We start from the raw sequence: 27,992 nt of genomic DNA, 5'->3' as shown, positions 1-27,992 counted from the left end.
ATCAAAGGAAAAAGAAGTTAGAAACACACAGGTAAACCAATAAAATTAACTTTGTAAATCAGCAGCATGTTTTAAATTAAATAGCTGTTTCTATACCACATTTAACAAAAGGGAAAAAAAACCACCTTGTTAATTATTTGTTTTTGATTCAATACTGTCTATCTTTCTATCAGGCACTGTACTTAATATTATCTCTGCAAAAATTAATAAGGCAAGAATGAGGCTTTTTCCATTGTGATAGAACAAAAAAAGGATAGTAGGAGAAATGTTACCATCAGCTTGTAATCTGTTAAAAGTTGAAGGATTTTATGTATTGCCTTCAAGCTTTGTCTAGGACCTTCATATAATATATGACAGAAAGGTTTAAAGGAGATATTCTTTCATTTTTCCTGCTCTTGGGGAGAAATCATTCATTCATTAATGATTAATACATATCTTTTATCCATTATTTCATATTTCTAAGGGTTTTACCATGAATGGCTACTGCAATTTATTTGGTACTTATTAGTAATTTGTGAAATAATCCTGTAATAATGTGTTGACATTTGTTTTGATAAGATGGGTCACATAGATTGATTTTTGAATATTAACTCAGCACTGTATTCCTGGAATAAAACTTACTTGATCATACTGAATCATCCTTTTTTATATTTCTGGATTAAATTAGCTAATATTTTCATAAGAATTTTTCTAAGTAGATAAGGGATTTTGGTCTGTAGTTTTTTTCTATAAACTTTTTTTTTCTGATTTGTTTGAGTAGCACTGGCCTTTTAGAATAACTTGGAAAGTCATATATAGAGAGAATTTGTTCCTATATCTTCTATTTTCTGAAAGAGATTATGTGATCAGCATTCATTCAAGAACATTATAGAAAACTTGAGGCCTAAACTTTAATGTGTGGAGAAGTTTTGAACAAAGAATTTGTTTCAATAGATTCAGTGTTGTTCAAATAATCTATTACTTCTGAAGTAGGCTTTGATTACTTCTCTTTTATCTTTTATGTAAGTTATTTTCATCTAATTTACCAAATTCAGTAGCATAAAATTATTTTTTTGTAATATTCTCTTGGTGTCATTTGATGTCTGTTAGATCTGTAGTTATGTGTTCTCTCTGTAGTGATGTGTTCTCTTTCATTCATTCCTGAGAAAGGTAATGTGTTTCTTTTTACTCTTTCATTTTGATCAATAGAACTGAAGGTTTAAAATATAATTGATCTTTTTTAAAGGAGCAGGTTTTGACTTGTTGATATTGTTTATTTTTTTTCTGATTAAAATGTTATTGATCTTTGCTCTTATTATCATTTTCTTATTATTTCCTAAACAATTATTTAACTTTAATTTGGTCTTCTTTAACTAATTACTTAAAATGAAATACTACATCATTTATCCCCTTACTATTATACGTATTTCATACTAAAAAAATGTCTTGCTAAGCAGTACTTTAGAAGAATACCACATATTTTGATACGTTACACTTGCTTAAGTTTAATTCAAAACATTTTAAAAATTTCGTCCCTGATTTTTTTTATCAGTAGGTTATTTAGAAGTGTACTTGTACTAATTCCAAATATTTGTAACATTCCAGGTATCTTTCTGTTACTTATTTCCAGTTTAGTTTCATTTAGTTTGAGATTACCCTTTGTTTGATACTTAAGTTTCTTTCAATTTTATTGGAATTTATGGAGCAATATATAGATTCTTTTGAGGATTGTTATGGAGCAATATATAGATTCTTTTGAGGATTGTTCTTGTATACTTAGAAAGAATCTACATTCTGTTTTTATTTGAATTGGTCTATAATGTTGTTTTTAATTTCTCTTTATTTATTTTTCCTTATTGTTGCTATTGTTTAGATGTGAGGTGTTCTCTAAATGCTCATGTGTGAGACAATGCAGGGATTGTTTGGAAGTGGAATGGTTTGATTGAATTGTACACTAATCAAGGGTTTAATCCATTCATGTGGATTATCTGGTGGTAACTGTAGGCAGATGGGGAGTGGTTGGCTGGAGGAGGTACATCACTGGGGTCATGTCTGGGGTTTCTATTTTGTCCATGGTAAGCAGAGCTCTTTCTTTCTTGGCTCCCTGGATATTATGTCCTGAATTACTTTCCTGCATCATGCCCTTCCACCATGATGTTCTGCTTCATTTTGGGTCCAGAGCAATGAATTTGCCATTTATCAACTGAGAACTCTGAAACTATGAGCCCAAATAAATTTTTCCTCCTCTGTATTGCTTTTGTTAGGTCTTTGAGTCACAGCAATGAAAAAGCTGACGAAACACTTGCTGTATTAAGAGAAGGATGGTAAGTTCTCCAATTATATTTGTGAATTTGTCTATTAAATTTTCATTTCTTCCAGTTTTTTTAAACTGTATTTTTAAAGGCTTTTTATTAGGCTTATAGATATTTAAGGTTTATTAATCACTCTTGACAACTGACCCATTTCTTGTTATGTAATGCCCACCTTTATTCTTAAAAAGTATATATGCACTATCAATTTTGTTTTATATAAATACTGCTATTAAAACTTTCTTATTATTAAACTTTGCATTATTTTTTCCAAACTTTAAGTTTTTTCCCTCTACATATCTACATATTAAAATCTGTTTCTCATAGATAGCATGTACTTAGGCTTTACATTTTTATCAATACTGATTATGTTCAATGTGTTTTTAAAATCCATTTATACTTAATGTAGTTACTGATTTTAATAGAGGTAAACCTACCATCTCACTAGTTTCTACTTACATCATGTGTCTTTTTCTCCCCTACTTCTTTGCCTTTCTTTGAGATTAAGCACTTTTATTTGACTTTTTAAATTTTTTTTAATTATTAGTTTCATCTTTTAAAAAATATTCATTGTTGCTATAGTGCTTACAATATTTATCTTTGACTTACCATATTGTGTCTCCAACTAATATTATACCATTTCATATGGAGTATAAGAATTTATTGGCATATATTTTAATTTCAATATTCTTTATGATTTTTGTCACATTTTATTCTCAATGTTATACATTTTCAAAATATTATTTTTTTCTGCTATAATCAATTACCTTTTTATATTAGCCCTTAATTTTTCTATTTCTTGATACACACACACACACACACACACACATATTGTTTTATTTTGTTTTGTTTTTGGTACCAGGGATTGAACCAAGGGACAAACCAAGGGGCCCTTAAACATTAAACCATACCCCTAGATGGTTATTTGTATTTTATTTAGAGACAGGGTCTCATTGAGTTGCTTAGGGCCTTGCTAACTTGCTAAGGCTGGCTTCCAACTCAGGATCCTCCTGTCTCAGTCTCCAGAGCTGCTGGGATTACAGTCATGTGCCACCACACCTGTCTACTTCTTGTGACCTTTAATTCATTGTATTGATTCAGATATTCATTATGTATCATACTCTTTCTGTCAGAAGAATTTTCTTTAATAGTTCTTTTAGTTCAGGTCTATGATAATGATTTCTCTCATTTTTTTTGTCTAAAATAGTATCATTGCAAATTTAATTTTGAAAATCCTTTTCATTGGGTAAAGATTTCTGGATTTATATTTTATAGATATCACTGTCTTCTTCTAGCATGCATAGTTTCTAACAAAAAGTCTTTGTTCTCTTCAGATATGCTTTCTGCCAAATTGTTTAATAATTTATGAGAAATTAAGCTTTATTCTTTTTATCTGTTTTAATGCTGGCTACCATATCCCTTCAAGGTCTGCCAAATGTGAAAGAGTTCATGTTTTCTAACTCTTCTTCAGTGAGCTTGTCATCCTTTGGAATACAGTCCAGCTGATTATCTTATGAACTTTACTATCTGATGTGCTCAGCAAAGAGTTCTTATTTTGTAGATTATCCAGCTTTCTGACATTATCAGTGTGGGGAAGATATTCTGTTTCTGCTTTTTACAATTTAACTATAAACAAAACTCCAGGAGTTCATATTTGATGGCTTTTTAATCTATATAATTACAAGGCAAGAATGTCTGCTACACATGAAGAGGTATGGAAAACATTAAGAGATGAAAAAGGCTGGACATAGGCATTTTGGATAAAGGAAGGAAAAACTAGAGCAATGTGAAAATTGCTATGTTTGATGCTGCATATTATGAAGTTGCCATGACACTGCTCTTTGTCATTATAAAATTATTTCCATTTAGCTCTATTTTACAGAAGACATAGGGAGAATGAGAGTAGTGAGGAGCACTGGATTAATCTAGGCATGATATTATGAAATATACATTTGTTTTTCAATCCTATTTCCTGCCATGCACACCCAAAATGTTCAAAAGGATGTGTCTTTTGCGTTGCCAATGAGTTGACTGATGCCTACCCTCTCCTATTTAGGTTCAGAATGGAAGAAGGTCACTTGAAATACCAAAGCAGGATTAGAGGATTTGGGACTCTCAATCTCTCACTCCAACCTCTTAAGGAGGGTAAAAATACTGAAGGTAAGTTTATCACCAATGGCCAGTGATTTAACTAGTTATGCCGATGTAATAATGCATCCCCAAAACACCAAATGGACAGAGTTGGAGAGCTTGGGTATAGCTGAACACTTGGAGGTGTCATGCCAAGTGAGGTCATGGAAACTGTATCTCTTTCCAGGTTAATTGTCCTGTGCATCTCTTCATCCATAACTTTTGTAACATCCTTTAAAAAAAACTGTTAAATATAAGTACTTTTCTGAGTTCTATGAGCCACTCTAGCAAATTAATCAAATATGAGAAACAGGTTTTAGGGATCCCAATTTATAGCATGTTGATAAGAAGCAATGAGGGATCTGATGCTATCTCTAGGCAGACAGTGTCAGTGTTGAATTTAATTAGAGACCTATTGTGGTGTTGGTGGGGGGGGGGAAGGTGTTTTTCTAACACAGGAAGTACCTGTTCATAAGTGAATTTATTATAAATATGGGATTGCAGAACAAGAGATATAAGAACAACATTTCAATAATTGTTCTATGTAAATGGGATATACTTATTTAAAAATACTAAACTTTATAATGAGCAGAAAAGTTAAATCCAGAGTAATTGAAGGTTAAAACTTATAGATCAAAAAATTCTAAATGTAAATTTAGAAAAACAAATTCATTCATGACTCTAAAGTAAGTCAATTTTTCTTTTTCAAAATATGTTAACATGAAAAATTTATGACATGAGCTTCATTATACTACAAAACCTTTGAATATCAAAAACGCAATATGTGTTGAAAACCCTGAGCAGAGGATGATGGTGTACCAGTGGATAACATGATCATTTAAACAAAGCACTGCCATTTATAAGCTGGAAAGCAGGAACTGAGAAAGGTCAGCCATAGATTTGAAGAAGGCATTTCAACATACATAACTCACAAGATTTTGTATTTAGAAATAAAATAACTATAATAGAAATATGTGAGTTGATTTAAGTATCACTGACAAAAGAGTTGTATTCATATAGAAAAGGAATACTGATACAAATAAATAGATTTTTATATAAATCCTTATCAGTGAGGATATAAGCAAAAGGACAATAAGCATATGAAAAAGTGGTCAAACCCATTAGTAATTACAGGATGCAGAGGAAACCAGATGAGTGCTTACTTCTACACACCCACCAGAATGATAAAATGAAAAAGTGTTGAAAATTAAATGTTGGTAAAAATAGGAAGCAAGGGTATTGGGTTTAAATTTCTAAAACTATTTTAGAAAACTAAAGCATGGAACATCATATGTAGTAACCCTGGAATTCCAAATATATGTCCAGTGGAAACATGTATATATAAGAAGAGACAAGTACAACATTGCTTTCAGTTAGAAGCATTATTTGAACTTGCTCAAACTATAAATGAGGCAATGTTTCTTAATTAGAATAGATAAATAAATTGTAGTATATTTGTAGAATGTGATACTCCTCGGCATTAAAAACGAATAAACTTCTGCAACACGCAATAATATCAGTACATCTCACCAAATAACACTGAGTGAAAGAAGTCTACCAAAAAAGAAGAAAAAAGAAGAAGGAAGAGGTGGAAAGAAAGAAGGAAGTGAATAAGAGAGGAAAATATACACTATGTGATTCCACATATGCAAAATTTTAAACAGATCAAACTAGTGTTTCCTAGCTGTGACCTCTGGGGAGAGGTGATGAGACACAAAGGAAAATTTGAAGATTGCTGGTAATATTCTGTTTATTGACTTGACTATGAATTGATCAGTTGTTTTCATTATATAATAATTCATTCATCTGTACATTTATGATGTGTAAGCTTTTCTGGATGCTATTTATCAATAAAATTTGACTTAAAATATGATGCATTTCTAAATTGTATGATAAATTAAAATATATGAAAGTCAGGGTAAAATTTCTGGAGATCTACGTGTCACTTAATCCCTCATTACCCTCATTATCTACATCCTCTAGGCATAGTTGAGATGGTTTATGGCTTAATTTTTAATCAATAGTTTTAATTTTGTTCTTTGCTCTTGTGATCAAACGTGGAGTCAATTACCTTCTGCTCAATGTGCAGTTTATTAAGTCTAGAGATGCTCTTTTCTCAGCATACCTGCTGATTTACAACTCTATTTCATTTTAATAAAATATCAACATTTCACTAATATTTACATAGTCTTTAAGTATAATATAGTATTCTAATATTTATGTAATCTAATCTAATGGCAAAAGTCTGTTTTGTAGTTGGCAGCTGTACCAACATGCAATAATACAAAATATTCATGTCTTAGCTGTTACATAGGATTTAGTATATGAAAATCCTTCCAATAATATAAATGTATAACTTACTATAATGTGAGTTATTCAAGGGCAGAATACACTAAAATTAAGGACCTGTAGTGTATTGTAAATCATCTTATAATAAATTTTACTGGAATATCTACATTAACTAGAATATTTATCTGACCCAATGCCTGATATACTTTTTTGTATTTTGTCTAAATAAGTCTTTTAAGCATTAGAGTTTTCTGTGTCTGTGATGAATAAGTGTTATTCTATAAAGAAAATTGAGCTGTTCCTAAATTTTCCCCAATCCTCTAGTTACTGAAAACTAACACTTTGTTCAGAATTGAGATGACCTTGAGTATTTAAAAAAATAACACATATGATCATTTTTAAAATTTTAATCTTCAAGTAGGAGAAATAAGTTTATAATTTTTTAACATTACCTGATCATGTCATTATTGTGTTTGATAAAATGTAATAAAAATTATACAAAGTAAAGTCCTTCTTAATGGAGTAGCATCCTGAGTTGGTTTTAGCCTCTCTGGGTTTAGCAAATGTTAAAAGTGACTGTCTCTCTTGGGTTCCTTGTGCTCTTCAGTCTGTTAATATTATTTTCACTAATAAGATTTTTACTATAGTGACTATGTTCCTCTAATTCATTTCTTCTTTCAGTTCTACATCTTAAAAGTTAAACTCTCCCACTTCTCTTTCTCTTGCTCAAAACACACATACACATACATGCACACACACACACACACACACACACACATTTATTTCAAGTAAATATTTTCCACTTTGTGATTCTATTTTTATTTTTCTGTCTCAATTTTTTGTTGGGGTCTGTAATGAGATTGGCCAGTAAACTTTTTTCCCTATATCTGAACATATTTTTTCATGAATAATTTTTGCATATCCTCTTCCCACCCTTGTTTTGCAACATTGCCTTTACATAAAAATAGATATATCTTCCTGCTTCTAGGATTTGGGATTTCTTTCCATTGATTTGTTTTATTTGGGTTAAATATATCAATTTCAATTATTTTTTCTTTGAATTGTATCTTCATATTTTCTTACTTGTTGTTGGATTCAAAATCTTCTGACTGAGTTCTTCAACTTTAATAATAAACTTTAGAATTATCTGATCTGAGTCTTATAGGATAGCAAAGATTGACAGAACAAAGATGGTAGAGTGAATGCCAGGCACAGGCAGCCATGTGTGCGGGCACCAATGTAAGAAAGCAGGGAGCTTTTCTGAACTGCAAATGGTACATTGTGCTTGAACTAGATGGTTTAGCAAGGTGAGAATCCAAGGTGGTGCTGGATAGATGGTCAGGAGCCTGTCATAACAAAATCTGTAGAGATATTATGCTCATGTTAATGAGTAGTTTTGAGTGAGAGATGAATAGATTTGCATTTCTGTAAAGCTTACCTTGATTATAGCAGAAAATGAATAAACAGAAGTAAGACAGAATATTGCTGTAATCAACACAAGAAATGATTAAGACCTGTACTATGTCAGTGTGGTTGAAAAGGAGAGTATAGAAGTTTTAAGAAAGTACTAGAAGGAAGAAATCCAGAAGGTGAAATGGCATTACATTATCAATGATTGCAGGGAGGGGTGGGAAGGGCCAAGATCAGAGGAATGAGCACTCACTTTCAAGTTCCTGTAGAAATAGTGAAGAAAGGTGCAGCTAAAAACCTGAGTGAGGTCCTGTCCATAGAAATACATACTGAAAAGAAACTTTTTAAAAAAAAATTTTTAGTTGTAAATGGACATAATATCTTTATGTTGTTTATTTAGTTTAGTTGTTTTTTTAATGTGGTTCTGGGGATTGAACACAGTGCCTCACGCATGCTAGGCAAGCCCTCTCCTACTGAGCAACCCCAGCCCTTGAAGAGGAATTTTGAATTCCAGTCATCCAATGGGTTGAAACACATAGAATATTGTTAATTCATATTAGAAACTCAGGAGAATTGTACAGACTAATGATCTACATTTACGGATTACCTGTGTACATGGAGAAAATGGGTGATATTGATTTTAATTTGAGAAAGTAGCAAAAAGTGACTAGAAAACAGAGGAAGAATTCACAGAATCAACAACACAATTGCAACACCGAAAGAGTGATGGCAAAAAAATCATAAATAAAGGGAATGAAGAAAGGGAGAGGGAGCCACAGAAAACAGCAACAATAAGAGCATCCTGGAAGACTTGGCCATTTCAGGAAGGTGTAACAGACACTAACACTATCGAATGTTCCAGAGTCAGAAGACATTAGTAAAAATATATACCCACCAGCTTCTTCATCTGGAACTTCATTGACCAGTTTTGTGAGAAGTACTTCAGAGAATTGGGTAAAAAGGAGGAACTCATGGTGTTCTGGAAAGGATCAATAGGAATTGCAATCATGCCTCCATTCACTCTATAGACATACATATTTTGAGTACAGCCCTGGGCATGTGCCTACAGCAGTGAGCTGGACTGCACTGAAGGGAAGGGGCAAGATTTTAAATATGGAAGATTTGATGAGATTGTTAATATGACAGACTTGAATATGTTCCATGTTCTAGAGAAGGAGGAATCTGACACAAGAGAAGCAAAGATACAGCCAAGAGAGTCTGACTGATGCAGGAAAGTGTTAAGGTGAAAGAAAGATTTGAATTGGGCTAGAAGCATATAGCTCTTCCACCAAATTGGACAACAGCAAAAATAAGGGAAATCAATCTACTTAATGTTATAATGAGCTCTCAAGTATTTCAAGCCTTTGTTTATTGACATCTATTTTTTCCATAACATAGGTGACTGTGCCAAGAAAAGAAAAGAGAAAATTCAAAGTGATTAGAGACACACAATGATTGCCAAGTATGATTAAGGCCTAGCTGAAAAAGGAGGCAGTGTGTTTGTAACAGTAGAAGGAGAAACGTATCATTTGGTATTATTATTCATTTCCACACATTTATATTTTTATCCTGGGCTTTAAAATGTTTTCCTAGCATAAAATGTGTTTGGTAGGCTTGCCCAAAAAACACTCCCTGTAAGTCCTACTATCAAATTCAGTTAACTGATTTTCTTCCCTAAAACATGCTTTACTGAAAAGATTGTTTTAATGAGACAATGCCAATAATTATGATTACATCAAAGTTTCATTTCTGCTACAGGAAAAACATTATTTATAGAGCAGGAAAGACTGAGTCCCATCTTTAGATATCATATCAAATTTCTTGATGGAAAACATTTTCATAAATAGTCTCATCATCTACAATCAATGGGTAATAAATTACTGTGAAGGCCTGAATTTTATATTTCATAAGGTCCTTTAAGTTTAAACATAAATGTTTCATTGCAAGTGAGAGAAATAAAATGACATATTGGAAGAATAACTAATATAGCCAGAAATTTTCGCATGGTACCTATAGTTTAAGGGTGTTAGTTCAAACAAACAAACAAAATCCTATGTTAGGTTCTCATTTTAGGGAGAATAAAATCTTCCACATTTATTCTTCTACAGGAGATTTTTTGCTCACAAATAATAGTGCATTGTAATGTTTAGTGAAACAATGGCTTTTAATTGAATTATTTTTATTCTGATTATATTTTATATTTCTGATATATTTTATACATAAGTTATTTGGTTTTTTATATTTATCTTTAAGTTGTCATTGGACACAATATTTTTATTTTATTTATTTATTTTTATGTGGTGCTGAGGATCTAACCCAGGGCCTTGCACATGTTAGGTGAGTGCTCTACTGCTGAGCCACAATACTAGCCCTATACATAAGATCTTGAAAGAATAAGTGTATATGAAAACTTCTTACCTAATTACTTTTACATGCATACTTTTTTTTGTTAATACTATCTGAATTCGGTCAGTGTAAAAAATATTATTGATTAGGTACATAGCTATGCCTCATTCAAACTAAGGAATATTTTCGCCAAGTCTCTCCTCTGTTGAACTACCATTAGCATGAAGAATTTGAGAACTTCCTCACTTCCAGATCATTTGGTATATTGCATTGGCAGGAACTTAAGCAGGACGAGTGCCCTCTTCCTTTTAAGAAGGAAATGATCCATGATGAAGAGATAATGCCTGAGTAGTGCTTCATTTCTGAAAAAAAAAAATCAATACAATAGGCCCCTGGGTTTTTAGATATCATGTTCCAAACTATGCTATATAAATTAAAGTTTGAATTGCATGGTTTGCTCTATGTGTTTTCCTATTGTCTTCAATCATTCTCTTAAAACTTTGGCAGCATGTGAAAGAAGTGTCACCCAGATACAGTAAGATCATCCAGGGAGCCAGCTTGAACATGCACCTTCCATATGTTCAAAATCAGAGTTAATTACTAATGTAATGAATAAGATGAGCGGCCTCAGGTAGCCTTGGGAAATCAGATCAACTCCCTCAGAATCCAGGGACAAATAGATGAAAAGGAAGCTCAGTCCTAGGTCAGAGGTGGAGGTGAGTCATAAAAAATATTTGTTTTACAGCATTTGTTTCAATGGTCTGCCTGCTGACAGCATGAGTAAGTCTATCTCTGCTCTTTCACCTGAGGGCCACATGAACACATTTACCTTCCCCAAACATTTAGCATTAAATATTACACAAATGAAGGGATAGTCAGACTTACTAGTTTCTGTACACACAGTGATTTGCAGGGGTTGGATAGTGATGGTTGGTCTGTGTGCTTAAGTTCTTCAGACAGCTTCCTGTGATAATTTTTGTCATTGAGAAATCCTACTAAGGTTTTTAGTATACCAACCTTGGAAACCAACGTTATTCCTTCTTCCTAGAAATTGAATGTTTGTGGCTACTTTCTAGCATTTTGATTAACAGTATAAATAGATTCTACAATTTTCAGAAATTACTCACTGGGTATGACGGGAGTGTATGCACTCTAAAGACTATATAAAGGCAACTCCTTCATTTAGCATTGAGTCCTCTGTCTAGAGGAAAAAGATGGTCACAGAACTAATTTCCCTGCTCTTGTATTTGCAATTTGACAAACAGTGACCTCAGTAGAACATCTCTTGACTATTTACAAGAATTTCTTAATATCTTCATTCAAACTTTGCCATTTAACTATAAAAAAATCAAGGCTGTCATGGGAAATATTAACAAAATATTTCCTTTTTATTTTATCACTTTTGTATTTCCAAGTGAAAAACATGTTAACCAATGAACTTGACCCAAAGGTCAGAGGAAATAGCATTTATCTGGGAAACAAAGAATTGCAATTCAGAGACACTGAATCTAAATAGTCCTGAATAGTATCCTGTTAGACAAGCACAGGGGATTTCAATAAAAAGCAGTTTTCAGAGGCAGTTCATTAGCTGGGCAGAAATTCTAGAGGGCAAGCTTATTGTGATTGGTTAGTTAATTAGGCTACTCCCAGCTGAGAGATGCTGGAGGCTGGTGTATACTGACTTGAGTTGTTTATCCAAGGCTGTGGCTTGACCTTCTCCAGGGGTGTAGGCAATCCTCTAACTATCTCCTGACTCTACTTTAGAAGGCCTCACCCTGATTTCATTTTCTTTCACAAGGATATAATATCTCCTTTAAAACGTAGTTTTTCAACTTCTACAAATATAGGAATTACTCTCAAATATTGGTTTGAACATAATTTATCCCCTATTGAAACAGATTTTTTTTTAAAAAAATTATTTCTTCTCTCTCTCTCCTATCCTTCCTTTTCTCCTTTCTTTCTTCCTTCCTTCCCCTCTCTCTTATTTTTTCTTTAGTCCTCTCTCCTTCCTGACTTTGAGTCTTTCTATACGTGCAGATAGTTACTGAAAACATCTAGGAAATTGTCAGGCAGAATACATTCCTTCCAAACCCATATAACCCTGGAAAACTCCAGTTGAGACCTAGTCTTAATTTAGCAGGATATGATCAATCTCTCTGCTTGGAAATGCTTAAAATTAATGCATATACTAGTTATATAAATAACAAAACCATTTAAAATTGAAGCAGGAAATAGCCATAAAACTCTGCTTTCTCTTGTGTGATTTAGGGTTCAGTTATCAAGTACGTGTCTGTCCTTTCTTCCTTCCAGTATATCCTCACACACCAATTCTGATTCAAACTCAAAGTAATACTAAGAAATAAACTAAGGACATGGTGATATTGAAATTTATAATAAGATATATATTTTGGTTTTCTCCCCAGTTCCTGGCACAGAGCTCCTAAATCCCTTGTAGTTTTCTAAATGGTAGGAGTATAATGTGCACCTTTTGTTCTCATATTCGTCTGTGGTAAGCCATTCTTATAGACCGTGGCCACCATTAGAAGATGGCGCCGGCTTCCACTGTGGCCTGTGATAAACAACTCCTTTTTTGGAGAGTTGGCGTGCAATCCCTTCCCACCCTATGAGAGAGATCCACGTGGCAGCTTGGGATTGCTATGCGGGAGGCTTTATTAGGCTGTGCTTGGGCGCTCGGCGGGGGGTCACTAGAAGATGATACTTGAATCAAGGCCTGAATAAACTGCTGAAAGAAGAATCCTGTGTCGTGTTTTCCCTTGCCGGCGAGGGGTCGCGACAATTGGTGGCCCGGACGGGGAATTATATTCCTCGAACCCAGGATCCAGAACTTTCAGCAGCCAGGGTGGTGCACCGGTAAGTTCCCAGGTAAAGTGGGAATCCGCAAGCAAATAGCTGGGTGCTCAGGAAGAGAGCAGGGAATTCATAGAACAGAACGCTCCCCTGTAAAAGGAAGAGAGCGGGGAATTCATAGAATGGAACGCTCCCCTGTAAAAGGAAGAGAGCGGGGACTTTTGTACTTTCACTTTCTTTATAGTTCTAAAAACATTATGGGCGTTGCTTCTTCAAGCACAATTTTGTTGGCCCTGGATGGGTTGCTACGTTCAAAAGGACTTAAGGTAAAGCAGAGCACTTTGCAAAGGTTTTTGAGGGAAGCTGATACAGCGGCTCCTTGGTTTGCCTTTTCAGGGAGTCTTACGGTTCCCAGCTGGGACAAATTAGGAAAGGATCTGGATTTCGCTCATGAGCAAGGTACCTTGCAGGGTGGCAGCGGCGGACAGCGCTCTGCGCCGCAGTCCCAGCCCCCGCGAGCTGGAGCACGAGCAGCCGCCGGCGTCGCTGCGGCCGCGGCTGAAGGACCTGCCTGCACTGCTGCGGAGCGGGCTCACTCTGCGGAGAAAGCGGAGTGCCGCCGGGGGCCGGGACTGGACGGAGCCGGTGTGGGTTCCAGAACGCCTGACAAAAAGAGTCCCGACAAATACATCTGAGTTTAATATAACCACTTTGGCCATTACTTCCCAGGTGTTGATTCCATTGTCTCCTTCTAATCAGACCTCTAATGCCACTCATTTTAAGGCTTCTCCTTATTGCACTCCTGAGTGTGGCTTCCCCCCAACATTCACGCCTTGCCAAGATCATTCTTGGGAGAAACATCAGGTCGCTAAAGGTTTCTCCCTTTCCCCCTCTCTTAAAAAATACTTGTATAATTCTTCCAACAATAATTCCTCTATAGGAGCGGGTTGGTCCTGGTTTCAATGGTTGATTTCCAATGAAAAGGGAGCCACAGCTGATATTTCCACTTTGGCTCAATTACGAGGAGTCCAAAGTTGGCTGTTTAATGTTTCTGGTAGTACCCAAGACTCGGAGCGAGGTAGGAGGCTTAAAATTACTGCAAATAATTCACAATTATCTAATGCTACATTACCCTCTGCAGCAGTCTGTCTCCAATCTCCGTTCCTGTTTATTTTGGCTAATGTTACATCACAGGGGATGCTTAATTGCTCTAATATTACCTGTTACTTGTCTGAGTGTTGGAATGGATCCTGGCCTATGGCAGTGGTTATGAAAACTCCAACTTTTGTCCCGATCCCGGTTACTGCAGATCCAGAGTCTTTTCCTATTGTTGAACTGATTAGAGCCCGTAGAGATTTTGGAATTATGGCAGCTATAGTGACAGCTGTGGCGGTATCTGCTGCTGCAGCAGTTACAGCTGGAGTAGCCATGGCCAGCCAGGTACAAACTGCTGCCACTATTAATCAGGTTATTCAACAAACATCCACCATACTTGAATCTCAAAGTAGAATTAATCAACACATTTTATCTGGGATTCTGGCTGCTAATCAAAGGATAGATCTGCTTCAAGCTCAAGTTGAGGAATTGTCTGTTCTAGTACATTTAGGTTGTGTTGATCAACGTGCACATTTATGTATAACCTCTGTCAGATTTAATGATTCCAGGAATGCCTCCCGCATCATCGGGGAATATCTATCCGGAACCTGGTCCATGGAAGCAGAAAACTTGATCCAGTCTCAACTAACTCAGATTGCTGTTTTGAATAGTACCCGTGTCGAACCAGTGACTTTGGGTCAATTCACCAGTTGGCTATCCTCTGCCTTTTCCTTTTTTAAGGAATGGGTGGGAGTGGGCATTTTTGGGGCAATGTGTTGCTTCGGTGTTGTGCTTTGTTTGTGGCTTCTCTGTCGCCTCAAAACTCGCCATGCGCAAGAGAAGGCTATGATCGTACAGGCTCTTGCGGCCTTAGAAAATGGCATTTCTCCACAAATCTGTCTTGCACATCTTAAACAGTGATTTCTGGGCATGGCCATTGCACCCCAAGTTAGTTTCACATTGCACTGGGATTGGCATGTCCTCTTCCTTATTCTCTCCCAGTGCTGAATAGCCCTTGCACTCTGCAGGTCTTGTTACCATTGCACGCAGATGGGTTTCAGGACTGGTACTTCTTCTCTGCTATAGAATCTATACCTTCCTCTAGGGCTTGGGGATGGTGTTGCCAACTTAAATTTTGTCATTACTACCAGGCTACTTGTGTTATCCTACTTCTCACCGCCGTCACGATGCAGGATGCGAGGCAAGGCACTGCACTTGAGTGATCCCTCAACGGACCTCAAGGAAAGCATGTCCTATTGCATGCGGGTTTGACGTCCATGCCCCGCCCTACGAAAAAAGGCGTCAGCTGATATGGGACCAGGTTTAGGGAAGGGCCCTCCTTAGGACTGAACCATACACTGCAGCCACTTCTGCACAGTGGGATAGGACCTCTACTTTCGCCTGCATTGTTATATAAAATAGAAGGGGGAACTGTGGTAAGCCATTCTTATAGACCGTGGCCACCATTAGAAGATGGCACCGGCTTCCACTGTGGCCTGTGATAAACGACTCCTTTTTTGGAGAGTTGATGTGCAATCCCTTCCCACCCTATGAGAGAGATCCACGTGGCAGCTTGGGATTGCTATGCGGGAGGCTTTATTAGGCTGTGCTTGGGCGCTCGGCGGGGGGTCACTAGAAGATGATACTTGAATCAAGGCCTGAATAAACTGCTGAAAGAAGAATCCTGTGTCGTGTTTTCCCTTGCCGGTGAGGGGTCGCGACATTCGTCTTTGGTTCAGAGTGCACAGCTCTAATTCATTGGAATTTTCTTTGTAATAGGAATATCTTTTTCCCAATGAGCTGACTCTTGAGGGCTTCTGAATGGGGGCTGGTTATCAGAGACACAATGCTGTGATTTAGCCCCTCCACCCCCTCCATCTTCCAGGAAGTGGAGAAAGGCTCAAGTTTGAGTTAATGATCCATTGTAATTCCATGATGAAGCCTCCATGAAAATCCTCGAACTGTGGAAGCCAGAGCTTCTGGATTGGCAAACACATCTGCTGGGAGGGACAGTAAACCCAATTCCACAGGCACAGAGACTTCTTAACCAGATCTTTCCAGACTCATCCTCTGTATCTCTTCATCTTCCTCTTCATTGGGATTCCCTATAATATCTACTGTAATGAAATAGTAAATGTATGTGAACTGTTTCCCTGAGTATATCAAGTTAATAGAATCCAGACAGAGGTGTGGGAATCCCAGATTTATAACCAGTTATACAGCCAGTCATAAGGCCCTGACTGATAAATGGCATCTGACGTAGGAAGGAAAATATTTTGGGTTTTCATATAGAAACCAGATTTGCTTTTTTCTTATGGTGATTATTTTGATCTTCTTTGTCATTTGCATATAGAAATGTTTTATCAGAAAGCGTATTTTTGTAACAGTTGCTCTTGAACTGCTGAGACTCAAAAGTGTATGCTCAGTTCATCTGTTGATCAATGGATATACCATTTTTTTTTAATACATAGCTCCTTGGGAGGAGAAGTTGGTTTGTATGTATGATTCCCAGCCTTCCCCCAGTTCAACACTTCATCTCTCAGTATTACTGTTAGTAGGTTTCTGACTTATCTGTAGACCAGTCAGCATATATGAAGTGTTCAATAAGGGAAACACCTTGAAGAACAACAACAACCACCAAAAAAAAAAAAAAAAAAAAAAAAGGTGAGCGGATCCATTATGCCTTAGATTTGAATCGCTGCTTTTTAGTAACTGAAATGAAGGAACATGGGGAAAATAAACCTATTATTTACAGATGAAGGATGAATGAATCAGGTAAAAACATAGCTTAGATGATGAAGATCATAGGATATAAAAAGAAGACTAGAACTCCTTTTGGATTCTGTTTGTTATAGGGAAATTAATACTTGACTGTTGTGAAGGAAGTTTAAGGTATTTCATAGGGAAAAAAATGTTTCTGATGTGTAGGGTATGTAAAGGGTATGGACAATTAAAGGTACAATATTTGAGACCTGCTAACACAGGTTATTTTATTTCACTAAGTTGCCCAGTTTGATTTTGAGGTTGTGAATCTCCTGCCTTCGCTCTAGAGTGGCTGATTATAGACAGGAGCCATTGCACCTGGCTTGTTGTTTTCCATTTGACCTTAACTGTTGAAGCCTATGATGATGTCCTTGTTTTGTTTGAAGTTTTCATAATATTAGTAACTCCTTTATGGAGTAAGACCCAAAGTTCACCTTCCCAGATGTCATTAAAGGACATTTGTTCTCAATTATGTATTATGACAGAAGCTAGTCTCTTTATGTGTTTCTCAAATTCATTCCACTTGGCTTTATAAATAATGATCCATTTTATGTATTTGTAATGGATTTTTTAAAAAAGCTATTATTTTTCCAACCAAGTGGTCTGCAACTTTAGGAATATTTTTGCCTTAAGATTTCATGGCCCCATAGGATGGTGTTATATAGTATAGTAGATACTATTAATTGCTTTCCAAATTTTGGATCCACTTCCTCGTAGGAACATTTATTTTTGAGTCAGCATTGAAGATATGTAGTCATATAATCAATTGAGAGCAAACCAAAATAATGTGCCAAAATAATGTGATAGAGGGTGAGAAGGGCTATTTGAGCCTAGTCCTTAAAGTGTCCCTGTAGGCTTATCATGTTCTTTACCTTCTATGGCAAGGTGAAATAGAGGTTGACTTCAGAAATCACATATGACAGATGATGGAATATCTGTTAACCCAGATCCCAGAGACTGCACAGAGATGTTGCTCTCCATGGACTTTTCCAGCTACCATTATAGAGTAAAATAATTTCTTTATGTTTGGACCTTTTAAATATTTGGAAACTATTTGTTATAGAGTAATTGGTTTACCACAGCTAATAAGTATAGTCAACATTTGGTTTATTCTATTGTGGATAATACAAATATGGTTTGTAAAAGAATTTCAAGCCCAGTGCAGTGCAGTAAACCTATAATACCAGCAACTCAGGAGGCTCACTGAGGCAGGAGGATAACAAGTTCCAGGTCAGCCTCAGCAACTTAACTAGACTCTGTCTCAAAATAAAAATAAAAAAGACTGGGGATATGGTTCAATGGAAAAGTTCTCCTAGGTACAATCCCCAGTACCAAAGAAACAAAATAAAACAAATTCACAGAAAGATAGATTTAATCATAAACTTTATAGTTAATGAAGCTTAAAAATACAAAAATTGAAGGGTAGTTGGGCTTACATAATTATTTAAACATTTGACATGTAATCAACATAGTTGGGTACATTTAGATGATTAATGACTATCAATAATTCTTAATTAAAGTCTGTTTGGTTGAAAATAATATTTAAAATATTTATAAGTATGATTACCAATCTCATTTTAATTTTTATTATCCTTATATTTTCTGAGAACTAAGAAAATTGAGGGGAGAAGGGTAGGGGAAATAGAGGTTGAATAACAGACAACAAAATACTGTTAGAAAGGAGGAGTAATACACTATAACATTGTAGGGTGATTGTAGTTTACTCAACTTATTATATATTTTATGATAAAGTAGAATTTTGAAGTCTCCAGACACCAAAAAATGATAAATGTGTAACAAGATAAAATATTAATGAAACTTTTTGATTACATGTTATAAAAATGTACTGAATAATATCTTTTCTCATAAATATGTAGTTATTGTGTGTCAATTAAGAAATAAAACTGAAATTCTAAAAGTAAAGGAATTCTTTCATCATAATTTTAAAATATTTTGAAGAATTTTTTTTTTATAATTGCTTTAAAAATGTAACTTCATTGTGTGGACTATTGTTCTCACCTTCTTAGAAAGTAAGTTATTCTGAGAAATTAACCAGAATTGCTTCAGATTTATATACCGGAACATGATTTGTGTATTCCATAGTTAATTAGTCAGTACCCTTTTGAAATCTGTTAAAAAGGAAAAAAAAATAAATTCAAGATGTTGAAGGAATAATTAGACTTCCAGTAGATTTCAAAGCTACCTCTACCTCTTTAAATATTAAAATGAGAATGTCAATAGTGTTATATTATGATATCAAGTTCTCATTCATAACTTCAGCCAATAAAATTTTATTAAGAACTTGTCTTTTAAACTGTTTTCCTCAAACTTCTTTAATGGTTTTGAAAATGTACACAGTTTTTCTTGCATGTTTCCCCATGTACAAATAATGAACATGTGGAGGAATAGAATTTAGTTCAGAGAGATATTGGGTTTTCATAGAATCTTTTGACAGCTGGATCGAAAAATATCTTTCCTAAGGAATTTTAAAGCTAGCCTTACTTAAGGTGGCTTTTTATTTTTATTTATTTTTGGGGTGTGTGTGTGTGTGGTCCTAGGGATTGAACCCAGGGCCTTGTGCATGCAAGGCAAACACTCTACCAATTGTGCTATATCCCTAGCCCCTAAAGGTGGCTTTTTGTGGTGGTTGTCTTCATTGCTAGTGTTTTTGGTTGGTTTGGTTCGGTTCATAAGTAGGGGTCCCAGATGATGAATGCAGTGGCCTATAATATTTTGGGATCTCTATATTTAGACATAGATCAGACAGAGTTGTAAAATTTCAATTTGGAATAGTTGCCGATCAAATTTTTAACATCAATTAGGAATGCTAGAATAAAAACACATTTCATTTTAAGATTTTAATGATAAGCTTTTTCCAAAAATATGTGTATATGTATGCATGTATGTGTATATTTATTTGGGTTGGCCTTCATCTCAAGGATTTTATTGAATTTTTCCCCAGCATTTATTCCCTATTGTGTGAGGGTTATTTCCTATTCACTTCTTGGGGAATTATTTCTCCTTTTTTTGGTATTGTATCTTCCTTGTACTAATATTGATTATACAATTGATCAAGATAAACTTCTCTAATGATTGTAACCTGATTTCCACAAATTGCTGAAGACACATCTGTAATACATTGTTTCAAATACATAGCCAAACTCTTAACAGTGAAGTCATCTTAAATCTATCTTGCAATATTTTTATTCATGTTGCTTGCCATTCATTTTAATGGATTCTTGTATACACAATATCAGACCTAAACCACTTGTCAATTTTTCATTCTAAAGCAGAGAAAGAAAATGTGAATGCAACTAAGCAATGAATCATGTAATCATCACTGTGATTCTGGCATTCATCCTTAACAATAGAAAAGTAATTGTTTCTTCTCTGTCCAGTGTTACTGATAAAAAAAAAAGTATGAATTTCCCATTTCGTTTTTCTTTTTGTCCAATGCAAAGCACTGTTTAATATTACAATTGAAAGAAAAAATATATGCAAAAATATTGGAACTCTCAGTTGAAGTTTGTGCTAGGAGAGAGATTTTAGATGGTTAAAATAAAACGATCATGGAAGAATGCAAAATGTTGCAATCAAAGCAAAGCATTATTTTGGTCACTGTAATTTCACAACACAGATTGCATACTGTAAGGAAGGTAACTGGTCATGTTTTTTGTTTAGAGAAGCTTTTAAATTTAATATATATATTGTATGCTGTTTACTAGGTAATAGATTTGAAGTGCTTCAGTGTGCATTAGATATTTTAATTTTTTGAGCGCTTGGGATGAGTAACACTTTTATATAGTACTATTGATACTTAAATTGTAGGTAAATAGTAAGATCACTCTCATGTTAAATGTGAGGATTCTAGGCTACTATATTATTAACATCTCCAAGGTAACACAATCCTTTAGGTTATATGCAATTCAAAAGCACAGTCTGAGCTGTCTTCCAGATTTTAACCCATGTGTTGTGCTGACTCATTAACATTCAATTGTAATTCTTTTTTTAATTTTAACAAATATATAAATGATCACTATGCTATTTATTCTGGTTTCTCTACTTTCTTTCCAACTGGCAGCTTGGCTTCCTCTTTTTTTTTTTTTTTTAACAAAACAATAAAAATCAAAATCTTGGCTTTCTATCCTTTCCCACAATAAAAAACTTGATTTCTTTCCTTTGAGGTTTTTGATTTTTTTTAAATAAGTGTGTGTGTTTTAAACTGTGAAGTGAACAATACACTATAGTCACCATCTTAACTATCTCTCAGTGTTCAGTGAGCAGTTTTAAGGTCCATTCTCTTTCGTTTTGGTTTTGTAAACCTTTGATATACCTTTTCCCTCATCTAATGCATGAATATTTTGAAATAGAAAATTTTATCATTGGTTCTCTGTCCCCAAATTTGAGTTGCAAAATAAGTGCATAATCTGGGACTATTGGAAATTGAGTTGTTAAAAAAATTATTCCTATTTTTTAAATAAAAAAATATTTATGTTTAATACATAAAAAATTTTTAAAAATATGTATTGTACTAATTTATGGAATGCCATGTGGTATTTCAATACATGTATACATTGTATGATATTTAAGTCAGGTTAAAGATATATCCTCAAACTTTTATTACTTCTTTATGGTGCATATACAGTCTTTTATTTTAACTTTTTAAAATATGTGCTTGGGTCTGGGAGTAGAGAACTTGTCTAGCATGCTCAAGTCCTCCTGATCCCCAGCACCTCAAAAAAAGAACTATGCAGTACTTTATAGATACATATAGTCATTACAGTAACCCTATTTTGCAATATCATGCCATGATTTCACTTACAGAATTTTGTAATGTTTTAAAAAGTTAAATTCATGATTTAATTAAGATTTGAATAAAAGTGGTGAAATTTGTGCCACTTTAGAATAATTCACCAATAATGACTTTACTACAAATTTTTGTTTTCAGTTAAACAATAACAAGGTGGTACATATGTCACAAGTAAACTTGTTAGTAGTGGAAATAAACAGGAATTAGGAGGGACTTAAATTCTATTTCTATAAATTCTTCAATTAAATGAATTGGAATAAATACTTAAACTTCTGTTTCTTTGCCTATAAAAGAATAAGATGACAGTTTTTTTTTTTTTTTTTTTTTTTGTTGTTGTTGTTGTTGTTTTGCTCTCTACTGAAGGGATAGATTGAGGATAGATTGTCCCAGGCCCCAACCCACCTCTATTAGCAGAGCTGATGTGAAGCTAAGGACTTCCCTTTCATCCTGCCCTTTGTAATTATCAGAAGAGCAAACTTCCCCATAGGGGAAGGGAGAATGTCCTACTTAAGAAGCCCTAAAGATTACTTGTATCTCACACCCCTAATGTAAAATGCAGAAGGACTCTTTGGTGCATACACAATAAGCATTATGGGCAAGACACAGGAATATGTCAATCACCCCTTCTTTAGCACAAAACACTCCTAGCAAAATGCCTGCCAAAGGTGAACAAAGAACTTAGAAGTACATATAAGCCAAGATCCCCTTGGAGATCTCTGGCAGACGTATTTGTTCTCTCCCTGCTGTGAGGGTGCCACATATCTTCCTCCAACAAACTCTTAACTGCTTCTCTTTGTCTTGGTGAATTTGTCTCACCACCTGTGCACTGGCCATTACCCAAGTCCTATAATGTCTACTTCTAAATATTTTACCCTCACCTTGAGTCATTCCTTTGCTCAAAACACAAATAAACTAAGGAATATAGGGTTTCTGACAAACCCTAAAACTTTTGAGAGTTGACATCAATGGTTCCATTTTGTTACCCTGGCTCCATCTTGTGCTGGCATAATCACTCTATGAACTTGTAAACAGATAAAAAAAGAAAGTTATTTGTTGAGAAAGAATAACCTATGGATTAAACTGAATTAAGTCAAATAAAACTTTCCTAGAACAATAACATGGTCTGAACTGGTCAGTGCTGGATCAATGAGCTATAGAAGGAAATTTATCCTCTAATCATAATTCTTGACAAACAACCCATGAAACCCATGTAAAATAACTCTTTTTTGCCATCTTTACACTTAAAAGACCACTCTAAACTCCTCCCTAATGGGGCCTATTCTGGTTTTTACTAGAACCTATGCTCCCCATATTGAAATTCTAACACCCCACATAAACATCATTTTGCTTAACAGATTGAGCCTCTTTGTATGACAAACTCACTTAACATCTATTTTCTTGGAGACAAATTTTGATTTAGCAAAACAGAGTTCTAAATTAAAAAAGTATTTCTGAAATATAAATTTGAGTTTAGAAAATAAAAACAGGAAAAATTCAGAAAACAAGGAGTCATTGTGACACACCTCAGTGTAAAAGGACACATCTTCCAAACTGAAAGAAAAACATTTTCAAATCCAACCCTACTACTCTTCACCCCCACTTCTTGTTCGCATTCCTTTCCCAGGTGCATTCCCTCTTCAAAGACCACATGTGTATGCTTTGGATACAGGCACCAGGTCCTAATTTGCTTTGTAATTCTAGATTTTATTTTCAAAATGGGAATTTTCAAGGGAGCAACTTGTGTGCAGTATACTTTTGGAAAGTTCAGAGGTTAAGTACAGTATCCAGGCATTTTAAAGCCAAGGGACCTCTGAGTTGTCTCAGAGTATCTATTCATCAAGAGCCTATCATTTGACCCTAGGGCTTTAATGAAACATATTGCATATAAAAAGAAATTTATTTTTCTAGTTTTGTGTTCCTAGGACCTATTCAAAAATCCATACAGTATTTTCAAGAAACACACTCTTTTCTCTTTTGCCATCCAGCTTCAGATTTTCATTTGTATGATTCCTTGCAGTCCAGAGATAATAACTTCAGAATTGACAACTCACAAAATGATTCTGAAGTCCCTGCTTCTTTAGTCCAGTTGATACTGAGTTCATAAAAGCAAGCCAGACTTGCAAGTGTTCTGTGCATGTCAGCAATATTTCTAGTCCCCTTGGTTAACCCAGTTAGATCAAATCTGAAAGAATGTCAAGTTGTCCTGGAAGCAAACAAATAGGTAGAGCTGATCCCACATTTCCTGCGAATTGAAGGGCTTTGCTACTTGTGAATCTCCAGCAAATAATTTGTATGTAGTGACCTGATTTGTGTTTTCAAGTTCATTTATATCCCTAAATGTACTGTTTAAAGGCACATGCAGTCGTGTAATATTTTAGCACTGTAGAATGAAAGTTTCATTAATCAAAGCATAAATTTAAGCTCCTCAAATCCAACTTTTCTTTGTGCTGTTTCTGCTCTTATGAATGACTGCATTTTCTCTCCTTTTTTTTTGAGGAGCTCTTTCGTCCCTCAAAATAGCACTTATAAAATGAAACAGTTTTAAAATACATTCTAGTTACTCATGTGCCAATAATCATGCAACTTTTTTCTGAATTATTTCTCAACATATTTCATCATTAAAGCATCTGCTTTGTCATTGTCTTCTGCTTGGTCAATTGTCACATAACTAATGATGAGACTGTAGCATCGCTTTATAGAAAGTGTGTGTCCCTTGAAATCACTAACATGGTGATCCAACATTTATGGTATAATAAAATCAAATATTGTAACCCCCCCCCAAAAAAAAAAAGGCTTCATTGTTAAGAATATAACAAAATCTGTATTGCTTTAGTCCAAACCAGGATCTCCTCAGAGATAATCCTATAAGTGGAGACTGATTTTAACCATATCCATCCATGAGCTAAGGATACCAATCAGATTAGGAATTGTCTGAATAGAAAAATCCTCAAGTTTACTCAATATTCATCTTTCAGGGTTAATGGTGAGGAAATGTGACTTAACTTGACTCTAAAAAGACTTTTCTGAAACCACACCTAGCTTCCTGTGGTGTCTATAAAAAGAGAGTCTAATAAGGTAGCCCTGGGATAATTTAGTAGTTAATGGAACTAAAGAGTTTCAATCAATTATAGATCTACATCAGGAAGAGTGACCCAGTAAGGCATTTCAAAACAAATGGCATTCAAATAGCTGCAGCAATTTAACAAACCACGTATTTTTAAAACTATTGTAAGAAAAGTAGATCATTTCTGTGATTGACCCCAGGGCCTAATGAACTATGTGGACATTAAGGCCTGCCTCCAGGTGGGGTATTGCTATCAATTATTCATTGTTGCTGATTTGGCCCATGGATCTCAAGAAGTCCTTTAAACATATCTTGAGTGATAGTGCCTTCTGTCATTCATCATTACCACTACATATGACTGAATTCTTACCAAGTCCATGAGCAGTACTGTGCATGGCTTGCCATTAGTTGCTTCTACCTAGTCATTTCCAAAATGAAACAAAACCTCATTGATTGACAATGCTTCCAAGAAGAGACAAACATTTGAGTTTAATTTCAATGCAGATGCTACATTTCCTAAACTAACTTCTGAGTGTCCTCATTTTGCTATATGACAATAACAAATATTTTCTCTTTTACAAGATTGAACTCCATCTATAAATGAACAAAAATGAGGGAAAGCTCATTAGCAAATATTATTTAAAATAATTATTTTATACAAGATGTTTTCTACAAATTTACAGTCACTAGGAAGAACACAGATTCAACCTCAATATATTCAGTTGTATGTTGAGCTTTAAGAACCATTTTTAATTTTAATATTATTTTATACAATGTGTAGACAGTTCCCTATTCGCTGCATTTAGAAGCATACACAATATAAATCTGTTAATTCTCTAAGTAATTTTTATAATTATTATGTAATTCTATCCTATCCTTAAACATTTAAAATAAACCCTTTATGTGGAAAAAAACATGTAGTTTTAATTGCATAGGGGAAAAAATACAAAACAAAATAAACAAAAAATGAAAACTAAGAAACTGAAAAATAAAATGTTGTTTCACATTAAATGATGGGTAAAAGTCAAGGAATTCTACTACCACAAAACTGCCTCTGTCTTTGATTCCCATTGGTTTTAGTGATAACTTTTTACTTCTTTTTTAATGTCTTTCTATGCTGTGGGGAGAAAGATGAGTCAGAAAAAGAAAACATTGGAAATTTTTTAAAAATAATTTATAGAATATACACATTTGAAAGTTTATACAAGCAGCTGGGGATATAGCTCAGTTAGTAGAGTGCTTGCCTTGCATGCACAAAGCCCTGGGTTCAATCCCCAGCACCAAAAAAAGTTTATACAAAACACCAATCACTTAAACTTTCAAAGGTTTAATGTTCCCTAGTAATAAATAACATTTATCAAAATGAGTATACTAGGTGTCAGTTAACTTCTAATATTGATGCTTTATTGTGATCTGAGGAAACTTCAGAAGGTCCCATCCATAATTAAGAGGCCAACATGGGAACTATTACTTAAACACATTCACTAAAATGTTCTGTAAGGGTTAATAATGCTCCCTGAAACCCAATGTGCCTTCAGAATACCTTTGTACATAAGCAGAATCCTATTCAGTGTTAAAAGAGTTAGTTTCATGACATTTCCTTAAAAAAATTGGGCAGATTTTTTTTTTTTTTTAAGTTGAGGAACTGAGACTAAAAGGAGTTTCTATTCTTAGACACATGGCAGCTTTCCTGGTAGAACCGATGGGAACATAGTGTTCACAATCAACCTGATTCTACAAGTAATAGTTAGTAACTCTTAGGAGAAATGTACATTGAAGTTCCAGACATTTTTTGTTGTTAACATATTTTGTGTTTCATGGCTTTAACAGTGGTGGCTTGTAGAATGACAGATTTAATCCCTTTCTTCTATTTTTCTGTGATTTTAAAAATAATCCTTCACGATAGGTTATTCAATTCAGCTACTTTCAGGGAATTTAAATATCGTTGAGGGGGAAAACATCTAATTTAAGTGAAGTTACAGAAAAATTAGCAGAGTCAGAATTAAAATAAGAAAACACCAACTTAAGGACTGGAGTATTTTCCTTAATGTGAGAATCAAGAACATTAGGCACAAAGGTCCATATTTGCTATGCTCAACAAAATACAAAAAAGCTTAATGTATGTCTGTGATTGATTGTAACAAGAAGCAGCCTTTATCAATCTCTGGCAATGCATTTCACTGCTAAGGTGCCATTCTGAAAAATGTTCAGTAACAGCAGAAGTAATACTGAAGAAGGTTCCAAATGGAGTTTCATCTTTAGAAAAGTCAACTCTGGTACCTCATTAATGTTTTACTCCAAAGAAAATTCTGAAACTGCAGTTGGCAGAATTTGAAAAATGCTGGAGTTGCACTTTAAAAGTGTGGTTGTTAAAACCACCGCATAAATACAGATCAACTTTATATTCATCCTCTCCTGATTATTAACTACACAGAAAAGGAGTGTTTAAAAGCCCAACAATTCTCATATTGCAGTTGTGGATACTACATTTCTCCAAGGGTAAACAAATAATTAAGGTAATTATTGTTCAGGTCCTCTGGCAGCAAAGTATGTTTATTTTAAGCAATGGATATTCAAAAGGATGTTTGAAAATGCATGGCTTTACCTGAACCACAGTTTCATAAGGAAAGAAAAAATATATATCTGCAGCAAGATTTTTATAAGCCTGTAGCAACCTTTCATGCCCATGTAAATAGTTTCACCACTAAAGAGCTGAGTCATTGCTTTTTCCAACAATCGTTTCTCACTAAGCAAAGGAAAAAAAAAAGTTTTTTTTTTTTTTTCTTGCAGAAGCTTATACACTTAGGCCATTAATTAGTGTGTCTATGGGTGGCATTGGAGACTCTACCAGGTCAAATATACTACACTGGGGGTGGGGTATCAAGTTAACCCAAGTGAAGCCCCCTATAAGTTGCAGAATGCCAGCAACACCCCCAGCCCATTTTTGGATTGCAGAATGAGGAATTTGAAGAACTATTAAACACTCTGT

General features: G+C 34.7%; 1 pseudogene; it reads left to right on the top strand.

The window, feature by feature from the left end:
* Positions 1-7,928: 7,928 nt before the first annotated feature.
* Positions 7,929-27,992, top strand: part of LOC124080329 (SH3 and PX domain-containing protein 2A-like) — a 41,086-nt pseudogene continuing 21,022 nt past the window's right edge.

Source organism: Marmota monax, unplaced genomic scaffold, assembly GCF_021218885.2.
Source record: "Marmota monax isolate L192 unplaced genomic scaffold, Marmota_monax_Labrador192_F-V1.1 WCK01_AAM20220418_F8-fsc00719, whole genome shotgun sequence".
In the NCBI taxonomy this organism is placed as follows: Eukaryota; Metazoa; Chordata; class Mammalia; order Rodentia; family Sciuridae; genus Marmota; species Marmota monax.
The sequence above is the reverse complement of the archived record's forward strand: the minus strand, read 5'-3'. Positions and strand labels throughout refer to the sequence as shown.